The sequence below is a fragment of the Bidens hawaiensis genome, unplaced genomic scaffold, assembly GCF_021521415.1.
Source record: "Bidens hawaiensis isolate Kalapana, Puna unplaced genomic scaffold, B.hawaiensis_p1.1 tig00013580_1, whole genome shotgun sequence".
Taxonomy (NCBI): Eukaryota; Viridiplantae; Streptophyta; class Magnoliopsida; order Asterales; family Asteraceae; genus Bidens; species Bidens hawaiensis.
The window spans coordinates 8,520-24,545 of NW_027504997.1; the positions used below are offsets into that span (position 1 = coordinate 8,520).

At 34.1% G+C, this 16,026-nt stretch overlaps 1 pseudogene; it reads right to left on the bottom strand.

Annotated features, from left to right (window-relative positions):
• Nucleotides 1-544: 544 nt before the first annotated feature.
• Nucleotides 545-1,270, bottom strand: LOC143609773 (basic leucine zipper 43 pseudogene; annotated as a pseudogene).
• Between the last annotated feature and the right edge of the window lie 14,756 nt (nucleotides 1,271-16,026).

Genomic DNA, 16,026 nt, shown 5'->3' on the forward strand with positions numbered 1-16,026 from the left:
CAAATAATCCCTAATCCGAACCCACTAGTGTGGAGCGACGCCAAGGCTAACTTCGCTTCTGCTAACCTTGTTTCGGACTTGGACATGGGCCCCTCCGTCTCACACGCATTTTACATATTTATATTATATATACATATATAATTTTAATTTTTTTAATTTGAGTTTATTGAGGTTGGTGTTATAGGAAATTAACTAAATTAAGGTTTTTTTAAGGAGATTTGAATATCTGATGTGACATGGTGAGACGGAGGTTTGTGGAGTGCGCGTTGGAGATCGATGCTCATATGTTTAGAATCCTTTTATTATAATTGGATCCTTGTTGCCCGTTTGCTACCTGCTTACCTGCCAATTTATTGTAATTGGATCCTTTTATTATAATATTATTGTTAGACATCAAAAAAAAAACAAAAAAAAAAAAGAATCCTTACTATATATAGGCTATGATTGAAAAAATAAAGATGTTATTGTACTACTTCCTCATGGAACTCATAGAATACATAGTAATAGATTTATTAAACATGACCATATTAATAAAGAAAACACACTAGAAGAAGTCTGAGGAACTTGAGATGGACGGGTTTGAAATATCATCAAGGTCCCTTAAACTCGGGTAGGCGCCATTAATCTGCCACTGGGTCACCATTTCTCGAAGCTCGGAAGCTTCCTCTTTAAGCTTAGCATTCTCTTGAACAACTTCCTCATGAATCCCTGAAAACTTATTAAGTTTGTCAACAAGTTGATGGTTTTCATTTCGCAACCAAACAACCTGTGACCAAAGCTCATCTAAATGCTTCTGCTTTCGCATACGCGATCGACGCGCTGATTCTCGATTAGATATCATTCTTCTCTGCTTCCTCTCATTAATAATGTTTAGTTGATGCTCATCTGCTTCATCAGAAGTCGAGTTGCTCCGGAAACACGGCGTTTGCATGTTAAGTTCTTGGTATTGAGGGTTCATATGGAGATTGTAGAGTGTGTTCGACGGCTCGTTAAACGGCACGATTGGTGAGTTGTGTAGGTTTAGGATGTTTGGATTTTGGTTTCCATGAAGAAGGTTATAGTGAGAATATTGATCAGTAAACTCACCGGCTTGCATGGCTATAATATTATTTAAGTAAGTTAAGTTTGGCAAGATTTAGGTTTCAGATAGTAAGTACTATAAGAATTTTTAGGGCAATTTATAGTATTCAAAGAGGTTGAGTGGGTCCGAGAATAAGGCTGGTTGTGGACAAGTAGGGTATTATGCATGTGTGGAAGAAATGTTATTTGTATTATTGTATCAATTTTGTCAATGTATCTACTATAAATATAAATGTGTTCGTGTGATGCGGCGGGATACAAAAATCCTAGTAATCATTGCAAACGGTTTGATTTACAGTTTATATCGAAAATCGATCATATAAAACCGACCAGAACTGTAAACTTATTATTGAAGCTCAATACGTGAAACCAAACCATTAGTAACCATTCAGTTTAAATTTTCAATTGTTCAGTTATAGTTTTCAATGATAAAAAAATCAAACCAACGGTTTGGCTCACGGTTCAACTTAGAAACCGTTAAAACCGAATTGTGAACGCCCATACGTAACGTGTTAATTTTTTTAATAGAAAAAAACCTATAGAATACCATACCCAAATTAAAGACAATAAAACGCTCATATTTATGATGCAATTACATATATATATATATATATATATATATATATATATATATTAGTGTATGAAAAAGTTACGGTCGTTAGAAAATCATTGGTGAAAAGTTGGTTTACAAATTAAATAAAAAGAAATACATGAGTAGAGATGAAGGTTCATATTTTTAACTATTTCTTAAATTTACAAAAGTTAATTAAAGTTGAGAGGGTAATGTTGTAACATCCTAGGCAAATCCCACATCGGCCGTGGACAAGAGAGATCGTTGGTTCATAAGTAAATGTCCCGCCTCTTAAATCATCAACGCGTTTTGGGCTTAATGGTAGTGGACGAGAGGAGAGCTCCACGGTTAAGCTTACTTAGATAGGAGTAGTAGCAGGATGGGTGACCTCCTAGGAAATCTACACCTGGGCAACCAAAACAAATCCGTGAGCTCTTCGTGGGCAAAGCGGACAATATTGGTGGTATGAGGGGTCGGATGTTACAAGTGGTATCAGAGCCACTCTTGTGCCGTTCGGGATTGTGGGGCAAACCTCATCAGAGACGGTGAGTCCTCCAGGGTGTCGCGAGGTACACCTTAGGCGAATCTCACATTCTGGATTGGATGGCGGGGCAAACCTCATCGAGGACGATGAGTCCAAAGGGGGGGGGGTGTTTGTAACATCCTAGGCATATCCCACATCGGCCGTGGATAAGAGAGATCGTTGGTTCATAAGTAAATGTCTCGCCTCTTAAATCATCAACGCGTTTTGGGCTTAATGATAGTGGACGAGAGGAGAGCTCCACAGTTAAGCGTGCTCAGGTGGGAGTAGTAGCAGGATGGGTGACCTCCTAGGAAGTCTACACCTGGGCAACAAAAAATAAATCCGTGAGCACTTCGTGGGCAAAGCGGACAATATTGGTGGTGTGAGGGGCCGGATGTTACAAATGTTGTAACTATTTCTAGGCGTATTTTGTAATGGACAAGTTTGCCCTACCTTACATGCTATTAAAGATGTAACTTATGCTTTACAACTAGTAAATTACTTAAAAAATAGGTGTCGTAATTTGCTGACGTCTCATGTATTATATATAGTATAGATATACATATATAGCTACGGTTACTGTTGTGTATATATATAAATAATTCATTGTTATTTTTGATATTTACAAGGCATGTGCCCCTTTGATGGTCAACTGGATACATGATTGCACAAGGCATTTTCTTTTGGCCAATGCCAAGCATACTATTTTTATGGTGGATAAGATTATAGATCTTGAAATATGCTTTCATCACTCATGGAGTGGTGGGGATGGGGAAGAGAGTGCAGAATAATTCATTAATATTGGTGTTAATAAAGCAATCAAATTAAAGAAAAAAAGGGTCACAACTCAACCTTAATTAATATTGGCCTTTGCTAAGTTATATAAGATAGGTAAGGCTGATTTTCATCATTCCATTTAATAAACTGGGCACGTAGATTACATACTAAAACTCTAAATACTAAATTTTAATAAGATCAACACGAAAGTCACAAACTGCCTCCCTACTTGTCAATTGTACACGTTGACAAAACTCTCCAAGGTCACAAACGATCGTTTTGTTCTTTCTCCTCTCCTCTCTCTCTTGCATCTCAGTTGTCACTCTTCCACGTTTGAGTTTACAGAGACCCCGCTGAAGGTGCTTTAAACCATATAGTATAAGATAGTTTTGTTGCAAGATAGGGGAAGTAATTAATATCTAGTTTGCCCATTTTTGAGAAGGATTTATTAATAATTAACTAGTTAATTATAATTAAAAAACAAATACTTTATTTAGTACAATAATCCAGATATTTTAATAAACTAAGTAGGAGCTCGCGGGCAATAAAAATAAAATTAATGGTGTTTTTTAGTTCTCTAATAATTTGTTTAGACTTTAGACACATCTTGTTTTGTTTAATTTTGGTTTAACCTGTTTAAAATATAGCGTAACCTGATTGATCCATAATCTCCCTGATCTTAAATAAATGGAACGAAGAGCGGAATTTTAGAGCGGGTGAAAAGATTATTTACCGCGTCATTAGGAATCACGTCTTCGGGTGACACACTTAGACATCAACCTATGGCAATTAATTCTTAGTCATTATTGCATTAAGTTAACCCACGATGACAAATGATTAGTTTTCAAGGCCATTTTGGAGGAGGAAAAAAGGCACAACTTAAATTGTAATTGGTAAGTGGTCAAGCTAGAGAAAGTGTGATGTGATTGTGATGTGATATTGTCACCTATGAATGTTTTCAAAACCATGTAAACTACTGTACGTTTAATCATATAATTTATATATGTTGATTAAAAGTATTAACATATAGTCATATACCATTACCATTGAATATGCTAAAATAGTATTTGCATGTTGTCATATGCTAGAGTAACTAGTTTAAAAATCATGAAGATAGTTAATTAACTTAGCGTAGTTAGTTTATTTTGTTATTTAACGCCCAAAATTTCGTTTCATATAGTTACTACACCTCATGTTGTTTCTTGTGATTACTATATGACTTTGATCCATCAATGTCTTAAACAACTCTGCTTTCGGAAAGTTTTGTTTAGAGACTCTAGTGACGAACTCTGTTAACTCGTCTAACCGTAACGAACTTTGTTGTTGCTCTAATCAAGGTATTATGACTCATGTTTTCACTATATTTCTTCTATATGTTGTGCACTATGCTATATGGGGCATTAATCCTTTTTTCCATCAATCACAAGCCATTGATTTCTTTAGTAATTTCAAAAGTCAAAATAAGAACTTCTCCATACAATCACAAAGTGATGATGCATGTGAATTACTAGAGGTTCCATGAAACATTTATTGGATATCAACAACAGACACTAGCTAACACAATCAGTCGAAAAATCGAATGAACATACAAGCGAAGTGGGTTAATCTTATATGTGAATTAATCTTGGTAACAATTAAAGTTTACAATATCTTCATATAATCTAGATGGCGGGTTGCAACGGTTGTGAACCGTTGTGATGGTTGGCGGCAAAAAAATAACCGTTTAATGGTTATTCTCATTGGCTGCATATCAAATATACCCGACATAATCAAATCCTAGGCTAATATTATCTTAAATGTATGTTACATGCAATAATATTGACAGTAAACCATAATAATGTTTATAATTCTAATAATTTCTTGTTGAATATTGCATTAGCTATTGTATCTCGTGTCCTTATATTTTTTTTAGATTGCTCGATAATAGTCGAACCCTATTGTGATCACATGCCCGTCTTGATCTTTTCACCTCGGTTATCTTCCAAATCTTTCAACTTTTACTTAGTGTCTTGTAAATCCACTAATCACACAATTAGTGACAAGAAATCACGAAGTTGCAATAAAAAATCGACACGTTAACATGTAAGTAAATGAATTATTAACACATGTACGATTTAGCACAAACTTCGTTCGTCTTCCACGCGAATTTAATTTCCGAATTCGCTAGCCAGGCCATCTATATAAATCCAAACTATTTGGTAAAAGAGTAAGCAGTAAGTATTTTGTGACGATATGAAGTTAAATCACTTTTGTACTTGGAATAATCATTAATACTCCATAGTTGAGTACACTAAATGGTTGAAGTTATATACTTATATATATTTGGACAGGAAGAGACTGCTATTTCTTTTCTTGTCCTTGATTTGTTCTTGTGATGTTCCATTTCTTTTCGTGTTGCTCTACATATGGCATCTTGAGTATCGTTTCAACCGTAAGGATGACTGTATATATGCATGAGTTTAGAAATATTAGCATAATGCGGAAATTGATTCATAAAGACACAGCACATGTGGGGCATGCAAGAATCTATCAAGGAAGAAAATAGATTTTCTTGATTATCATCAAATATTTTTTACACCAATTAGCATGAGTTAACATACAGTAAAAAGAAGTCAGAAATACAAATTTTGTCCTTTAAACATAGTTGATTTATGGATCAGATCTTTTAAAAAGTTTACTTTTGAACGATGTACTTTATTTGACAGTTGACAACTTTTCTTGCTTTTCATTCTTTACACTAACAAACGTTAATTTTTTTTTTGTTAAATCACCTCATGTACAGGACACATGAGGGCATTTTAGTCTTTTTACCCTTATTAATTTATTTATGATTAAAAATAAATAGATATACAATATGGGTAAAAAGACTAATATGCTCTCATATGCTTTGCACATGAGGTGATTTAACAGAAAAACATAACGTTCGTTAGTGTAAATGACGAAAAGCAAAGAAAGTTGCCATATAAAGAACATCATTTAAAAGTAAACTTTTTAAAAAACCTGATTCATAAATTTATGTTTAAAGAACAAAATTTGTATTGTTGTCTAAAAAGAATGTGTGGATTGGAAAGAGTCTGAAAAAAATGATTTGCATGAGAGTTAAAAACAAACCTTACCATCAGATTTTTTGTTGTGTTCCATGTATAATGCTTGATGTTCCTGTTATACCCTTGATTTCATTGAGCAGTCAAGAGAAAAACAAAGGAGCTTATGGTAAAATAATATTGACAGGATTAGGACAATGCCCTTAAGTTACGGACAGGCGTCCCACATGGACGGTGCTTGATTTAACACCAACTTCGTCTCTATCCAACCCATAAAGTAGTAATGGTGGTAGAAACATAATATCTGATTCTTTTAGTGCCGGTAGCTCACAGTCTAGCTCTTTGTGTCACTACAAGACTTATTATCTACAGCGACGACATATAGTCAGCATAGGCAAGACAACCTTTTCATTTTGGTTGATCTATACTTACGGCATATCTTTGGCATAGGATTAGCGGGAATCCTCATTCCTTTGGTGCCGGTATAACCACCAAAACTTAAACTCAAAATGATTATTGAATAGCCCTCGATATATTATAGAGGGGATCTAACTCAAAAACTCCTATTAGAGTGCATAACTCTATCAATTGACTATTAAAACCCTAATCTATTATAACTCGTTTGTATATACTAACCATAACTTGCTAGTCAAAGAATCGCCAGTTTTAATTAAAATACAATTAAGAAACATATTGTAATTATAAAACATAACAAAGATGATTGGCTTGTCATATTATTGGTAACTCAAGTTTCACGAGTTGTGACCGGGAGTCCGAAATTACCGACATAGCTCACAATCTAGCTCTTTGGTTAATTAAACGTACACTTACTCCATGGTACATAAGTTAATTAGTGAATTGCTTATAATATGTTAAATGTTAATTGATGCTAGACTGTCGTTATATAATCAAAAACAATTAAATTCAGTTTCTAATCACATGTAACAGATTTCTAATATTATGAAGTAGCAATTAATAGTACTTATCACACAAGCAAAGGAGTTGAGTTTAATAATTACTAATCAACTTAACAAATTTAAGTAATAAACAAAAGCAAATCACACCCGGGATTCAAATATGCAACTAAACAGTACTCTCATGCAACTTAACAGATTAACTATCACTATTCAAATAAAGATTGCTTAAAGAGCTAAACTGCAGGCATCAACAATCGCTAACACACGACACTACGGTCCCTGCTAGTATGACTCAACTAAGGGCAATTGTATGTTTCGTTGCAATCAACTAATCAAACAACCCTATAAGCAATTATTATAGCAACCGGCAAACTAATCGTTCTGATCGACATAAATCTAAACCGACTGAATACACAGCAATACTAAACATCAATGCTCATAGATTAACCAATAACAATTACAAATCATTTGTTTTTTAAGTACATGAGAAAAATACTGAAAGTTTACACACTGTATATCCCGGGTATGATTCTAGAAGACTAGCCGTGTATCAACATCTCTAGATCTTCGATTCTGATGATATGGAACATACGATTGATTGAATGGAATGGAGAAGTCTCTCTTTGCCTTAGAAACTGCCTGGAAGAAGTTTGATGTCGAATAGGGTCGTCACAATGAGTTATAAATTAACTTTCTTGTCTGTGCCATCCATCGGGGTACGCGATGGACCAAAGTCAACAATTTATTAATATTAAATACCATCGCGATACGCGATGGCCTTCTTTCCATCCCATCGCGTATCGCGATGGGTCCCTTCACTAGCAGTATTAGTTTTTCATCTCGATTCACGTGTTGGACATCCGGGGTCTTCATCCCGTGCTCGTACATATCCAAATTAACTACTGCTTTAGTTACCCGTGACCTGAAATACAATAAACACATATGAAGTATCGAATTTCCTACTATAATTAATAAACTAACAACCCGAAATATATACAAACTGGCCGATCGAAAATCATTAATCATCTGTGTTTTAGAGTTAACATAAAGGATCGTAGAGTGTATGTTTATGATTATATATGGGACTGCTTGAACACAAGATATAACCTAATGATGAACATAATCCCCATAGGAGTAGTACTATATATATGCTAGGGTTCTAGTGCATGATATATTATTATGGTCTAGCTAGCGCATGGGTGAAGTGAGCACCACATTAAGCTTTTTCTCTCTAGCCCGACCTGTCAATTCAACAGTAATTTATTGTTCAGTAGTAGTCTCAGGTGCTAATATAATGTTAATGCTATGATTATATTTGGAAGGATACTTGGATATTGAATATATATCTTGTGGATATCGTCACTTTTAACCCCATTTGTGCACCCCACTCTAGTGAAAGGCCACACGATTTCCATACGACAATCAAGTGCAACTCTACTACACCTTTTCTTTTCCTCTTCAACTTGTAACCAAATAAAGGACATTTTAATCATACAAAAAGTGTTATTAATTTCCTTCTAATGTTTATGTTTCTTTGATACCTTAATCAAGGTTATTGTTTAGTCCCTTTGGGGCTTCGACTCTCGCATAAAGTTCTTGCTTCGACAATTCAAAAGTCGGAGAAGGTTGTTTACTAATGAATCGATAGTCAAACTCATTCCATATCTTTTACTCTATCAAAACGGCGGATTTCTAAATTTTCATAGCCCCTCTCCCCGGGAATTCCTTCTGAGGCCTGCTGAATAATTTTGATGGATTATGTCATTTCACTGATTCGTATTAAATAACGAGCTAACGAATTCCCCGCTTTTTGCCATTGGACTTCAGTGCATCAGTCTCAGCCAAACCCTGAGACTGATGCCTACTTAAGGGATGGTGGAAATATTGTATTATATTATATATTCATTCCACATGTGTTGATGAAAGAAAGAAGGTTCAAGCTTTCATACCAAGTAGCTTTTATTGTATTATATTATATTTTCATCCCATTAGCTCATATAGAATATTAGTAGAAGTATTTATTTTGCTTTGATAGCAATGATCTTGTTCTCAATTAGCCAAAGATATGGTTTATGTTGACGTCTCTTCTAAAATGATTAGCATTATGACTCTTTAGCCTGTGGAGAAAAGTTGATTGCATACACTTTGTTTTATGGCTTCCAAAACTACTTGACAATCCCACCAGACAAAACAAGTTGTATTACCTCATCCTCTCTCTCTCTCTCTCTCAAAAAATAAAATAAAATAAAATAAAAAAATAAGAAAAGAAAGTAATTCGCTCACTTCGATCCATTTCTTTTTGTGATTTTAGTATAATCTAAGTCATTTAATTCCCATTAATTTTCTATATACCATTGTTTGTTACAAGTCAGAAGTTGTGAATTGTATACTTGTAGCTAGAAGACTATTTTTATTTTAAGCAACTTTTCGAACATGTGATTTAGGGGGTCTTTGGGTGAGCTTTTTAAATTGTTTTTTTGCTTATTTGCTTTTTGAAAAATAAAAGCAACTTTTGAAAAGCTTCAATTTGAAGCTTTTGAAAGAGCTTTGCCAAAAATATTTTGCTTTTTAACAAGTAAACAAGCAAATAAACAAGTTTTAAAATCTCACCTAAACACCCTCTTAAAGAAGTGAAACTCCTAGTGATCGGGGTTTTAAAGAGGGCATAATACCCTTGGCAGGATTGGGGACCACACCCTAGTGGTCCAAGGCCAAAGAAACTAGCTTCGATTTGCACGAAAGCTAAGCATCAATAGTAACCGACATCAGTTATAACTATGACCAATGATAACTTGATCCATTAGTGATAATAGCGAGCAACAACTTGGAGAACAGAGAAGTTGATATTGCTATAAGCAGTAAGTGTGCAGCAGCCACTTGGGCGATCAATAGTTATTGAGTCATTGCTAATATGCGTACTCATAAATAGTATCTGAGTTATTGTCGTGGGTTTTTCTCACTGGCGAGTTATTATGACAAAACCAAATAATTTCTGACACGTATAACCGCCAACCGTCAAAATCTTTAATTGTGTTGTGTCAACTCAACGTTATGATGATTCCCTACATATAAAAAGGTCGTATTTGGTCTTACTAGATGCACATGTTTCACACCGCTTCATATATAGTCTTACCTACAAGTTACATTCTTGTTCTTATTGAACATTTTAAATTATCTGATTAAATATTTTAAATTGAAAGTGGATTCTATAGGGTTTCTAATGTTATCAATCTCATTTATAGGAAATATGAAAGCTATATTTTTGGAACATTATCAATTAGTTCCTATATAAGGTTGAGTTAACATCACACTAACAGCTATCACAAATATTATAATGTATACATTTATAGTTAACATAGAGCCATCATCCATATCTCCTAAGATTGGTTAAAAGAGGATAAGACGATTATCACAAGCTGAAATTGCATAAAATAGTATCAATAGTCGTTTGAAGACTTCTTTTTTATTATTATTTACTTTTGTAAAGACGCAATATAATTGCCTCATATGTGCTTACCAACCGTGCTTACAATAAAGTCTTGGTCCACTAAGATCATGGATAATAAAGTTGTTTTGTTTGCTTCAAGCAAATTGGGTTTTTCTTTTATCGTAAATTAACCAAAATATTGCCTTCTAGTACTTTCTCGGGTGACGTATTATTTATCATTGTTATTATTAGTGTGGGTACTGGGTATTTCCTGACAAGAATAGCTGAAAGCGTAGTATAGGCTAAAATAAAATTATGAAGATGTAGTCAGTGTTGTAAAAATCGCTAGTCGAACGGTGGGGTGGGGATTATCGACTAATCAGGATTAATTGGGATTGATCGGATCGGACTTTAATTTATAATTTTCAATTTTATATACACATGCACATATTTTTATATGTAGTTTTCAGTTTTATTCATACATAAAAACATTCTGGCCGGAAATTGGCCTGCCGGAAATTGGCTTGAATCTTGTCGGAAACCGATGGTTTTTATGGAATCTCGCCTGACCTGCTAATTTTGGTTGGAATCTCGCCAGAAATCACTGATTTTGGTCGGAATCTCGCTGAAACCGCGATTTTGGCCGGATTTGAGCATTGACTGATTAATTGGCCGATTAGCCAAAATTAATCAGTGAAGTGGAGACTAGCGATTAATCAGGGATTAATCGATGTCTAGTCGGGATTTTTGCAGCACTGGATGTAGTCAATACATAAAACAAAGAGAAAAAAAAACTTTATAAACCGAATTGAAAATCTAATATAAAATCGAAACATAATTCGTCAAGAAACTTTATAAACCGAACTGAAAAAAAAAACTTTATAAATCGAACTGAAAATCTAATATAATTCGTCAAGAAATTGAAGGTATCTTTGATAGTTGACAAACCGAATTGAAAATCTAATATCGAAACATGTCACTTTTATTTGTAGAAATTGAGGGTATCCCGCATTTATGCTAGACTCTGTCTCTTAGATTAGGGTATCTTTGATAGTTGATAAACCGAATTGAAAATCTAATATAAAATCGAAACATGTCACTTTTATTTGTATTCATATGTGTTTGACAAGTTAACTCTACGCGAAAATAAAATCACGTTATATGACACAAATAAAACCGTAAACAAATTACACAATTATTAAAAGATTATATGGTAATTTGGTTATAAAAAGTAAGCTATAGTTTTCTATAATTAGAGGTTTGTTAGAAAGTTACAATTTTAAAATAAACGTTTAAGCACTCACATTCATACAAGCCTTGTATTTTAAAACATAGACTTATTTTTCAAAAGCTAAAAGGTTAAGCTTGCGGAAGCTAAAAGTACTCATGGTCAAACATGTAGGATTCGTGACGTTTGGATAATCTGAGAGTTATGAAAATATTTTTTGATTGAAATAATTTTGTGGTTTTTCTAAACTTTCAATTAGATTAAACTCATACTTCTAATAAAAACTATGTATGTAAATTGTGATTGTGTGAATTTCGTGAACCTGAGTCCTCGGGAGATGACAAAAGGACGTCTTATATTTGGGGGTGAGTAGTTGGTGGTTGTATAACCGCTATAACTACCACCGGTAGTTGTATAACCATCATAATTGTTATTGGTAGTTATATAACCATCCTAACAATAGATAGTGGTTATAACCTTCTTATCTCCATAACAGCCCCATACCCCTTTGTTACCAGAAGTTGGAACAGTCTTGATCAACATCAAGTATGCCCTCTACACCTCCTAACTTATATTAATGTATATTCAAATTTAACATTTTGTCTTAAGTGAAGAACTAATTACCCAAAAATATCATGATGACACTAAAGTCACCAACAAAACACGTATTTTTCATATGAATTATGCATATGGAGAAGAATACGTACGTATTCGATGGTGATTATAACCTCCGTAACTATCATTGTCGCTACCTTATATATACCGCGTTGTTCCAAAAAATTAGAATAGTTAGATCAATTGTGCACTCCGCACCTCCTATACTATTTACCCTTAAGAAAATGAGTTTACTCCTTACAATCATCATGTGTAGACTATCTGCCTACATTGTAGACTCCTTGATAGTTACAATCATTACCCAAATGACAAAATATAGAAGGCGAAACCACCCTTAAACTTAGCAGAGTTAAGTGTGTTATAAAACCTATGTGACAACGACAAGTATTTTTGTCATGTTTGATGCCAATTGTAAATGAACATGATGTGTGACTTGTGACATTTACACCATGCTTTGTACCCATGGCAAAGATGGAAGAATATCTAGGACTTCAATCTGATTGACTACAATTAAATCATAGAGATATGCACCCTCATCTATCAACACTAGTGATCTTTTACTATACTCGCTTTGTCCTGCATAAACCGTATCATTAAGACTACAAATCACGAGTGTCCACTTAATACTTCGAATGGTAAGGAATCATATGTGTTTTAAGTGGTTGAACATGTGACACGGACATCAAGAGACGCCATGGTGGTAAGATATCTTCTGTCTATCTAAGAGGTCGAGTGTACAAATACTACAAGATACAAGTGTATGTAGTGATTGTGGAAGTAGATTATGAATCGTTAAAAAAGCATGTGAGGCGCAATATTCTTGAGTAGCGGGTTTAAATTCAAGCGAGTGGTCAAACTCGTGATATTAAAACATTCTCATGTGGACCTCAAGTTCAACTTGATCCTACCTCGCTACAATAATTATTATTCCGCTTCATTCGCTAAGTCGGTTATTATCGTTTTTATTATTAATTAGACATATCATACCTAGTTAAAATTCGGATATTTTGGTTATAATAAAAATGGCAATATGTGAGTTAACCGAATTAAATTAACTGAAATGATTAATATTTATATAAGGAAAGTTAACGTACAAATTAAATTAACGTGCTAACTGCGAGAATCAATTAGTGTAACCGAGAATCTAAAAACCTATATCAAGGAGTTAAGAAACTTCTAATGATAGAGGGGAATAAAAGCTATATCAAGGAGTTTAGAAACTTGGAATAAGAAACTCTCCACATACAGAAGATTAGGTGTGTGTATGAAACCAAAAAAAACAATCTGAAACCGAAAAAACCGAACCAAAAACTAACGGTTTGGTTTTATGTTTGTAATAACCGCATTTACTGTTCGGTTTTTGTTTTGCATGTTGTAAAACCGAACCGAGTTTCTAGATGTTCATTTTTTTTCATTATAAGTATGCAACTAAAATATTTTTGTTAAATGCATATATAATAATCAATTAGCTATTAATTAACATAATGATTTATACCTAAATTCATTATTTATGGCCAACTTTCATTTTCAACCCAAAATTTTCGAAGCTCAAATGACAAAAACCAAAACCGAACTGAAACAAAAACCGAAACTGAAAAAACCAAATTCGAACGGTTTCACTAGCCCAAACCAAACCAAATCAAGATGACTGCATTCAGAAACTAATTGAGATACTTGATAATTAAATACATTTTAAATTGGCTTTTGATGGCAAGAACTCAAGAAGTAGTATTTTTATTATTTTCCACATCTTTCTAGACTTCAACTTTTGTTTTTATTGTTTCCTCAACATATATAGGATTCTATTTGATCAAATTAGTTGCAATCAAAAAACATTACAAGATCAGCATGAGAAGGCTCCTGCACCAAATCATGTTTCCTAATAATAATTACACACATCAAATACCATCTACTGTTTGTGATGAGAAAGAGAGTGAGTGTAAAGTGGGGTTTGTGTGTTCTGGATTCATATGGTGTTGAAGGAACCCAATACATCATATGGCTCACCACTTGTACACAACTCATTCACCACTGCATTCATCACTAGCTAGTACTCTACAAGTACTCAAATGTACTTTGCAAACTATTCTTAAAAACATAGAAATCAAAATTTTTAAAAAAAAAAAAAAGAAAAGAAGAAGTATATTGTTATTGTTGTAAAATTGTCCATTATTTTCAATAGTTGTATAAGTAGTTTTTTATTTTTATTTTTATATTTTTTGTGATTTTAGAGTCATCGGGCTATTTGGATGATTGGGGTTAACCTGTACACCAAATGAGAATTCACAATATACATTATACAAACTAGGAGGTATGGAGTACATACTTGTCCAAGACTCTTGTGACTTCGGTACTGAAGGACCTATATCACTTCAATATTATGAGGGATTTCCAAGGGGCGTTTCTTGTTAACGGGCTACGGGCAGAACCGGCAGAACCCCTTATATAGCTCCTTTTTTTTATTTAGTACTATTTGCCTTACATAGTTTATTTCAAAATAACGAGGACTTTTTCTAGTTTGGTTCGATTTGCGTTTTTTCTCTTTGTATTTCTTTTCTTATCTTTTTTTTTTTGCATTGATATTATAGGTTTCTATATCATATACTTTTCCAAATATTTTATGAAGTTTTATTTCCAATTCAAATTCAATCGAAAATAAAGACAAATATAAATTTTGCTTATTGATTACTTTTCTTTATTTATTATTAGAAAGAATCTATTTTTTATATTAATTTAAAAATATAGTAATACTAGATACTAGATATATAGTAGAGGGGCGGATGTAGCCAAGTGGATCAAGGCAGTGGATTGTGAATCCACCATGCGCGGGTTCAATTCCCGTCGTTCGCCCAGGTTATTATTATTTCTTTTTCTTCTTTTGTGTTAAGCTTATTTATTTTCTTTAATAAATTATTCGCTACAAAAGGATTTTTTTTAGTGAACGTGTCACAGCTTCCTCCTATTTTTTTTAAGACGAAGAAAGAAATTCTATTCTCTCCTATTTACTACGGCGACGAAGAATCAAATTATCACTATATTTATTCCTTTTTCGACTTCTTTTTCCAAGTGCAGGATAACCCCAAGGGGTTGTGGGTTTTTTTCTACCAATTGGGGCCCTCCCTTCACCACCCCCATGTGGATGGTCTACAGGGTTCATAACTACTTCTCTTACTACAGGGCGCTTACATAGCCAACGCTTAGATCCGGCTCTACCCAAACTTTTCTGGTTCACCCCAACATTCCCCACTTGTCCGACTGTTGCTGAGCAGTTTTTGGATATCAAACGGACCTCCTCAGAAGGTAATTTTAATGTGGCCAATTTCCCTTCTTTTGCAATCAGTTTCGCTACAGCACCCGCTGCTCTAGCTAATTGTCCACCCTTTCCAAGTGTGATTTCTATGTTATGTATGGCCGTGCCTAAGGGCATATCGGTTGAAGTAGATTCTTCTTTTTAATCAATCAAAACCCCTTCCCAAACTGTACAAGCTTCTTCCAAAGCATACGGCTTTCTGGATGTAGATGGTGATATCTATACAGATGGATCTTATATATATGGTATAATGAAGTACCACATGGGTGGATATATAAAAATTAAAATCTGCCGAATCACTCATTTTATGATCTTCTACATCCTAGGTCTTCCCGTTCCATCATCTGGCTTATGTTCTTCATGTAGCATTCAGACCGAATGACTCTATGAAATTACGTTGATACTTCCACATATTATGGGTAACGTAGGAGACATCTCTATTTTTCCCCGGGGAATCTTTAGAATTACCACTGCTTAGCTTTCAATTCGCCTCTGACCATCAAATGAAATATGAATAATCCGTCCTCTTCTCTT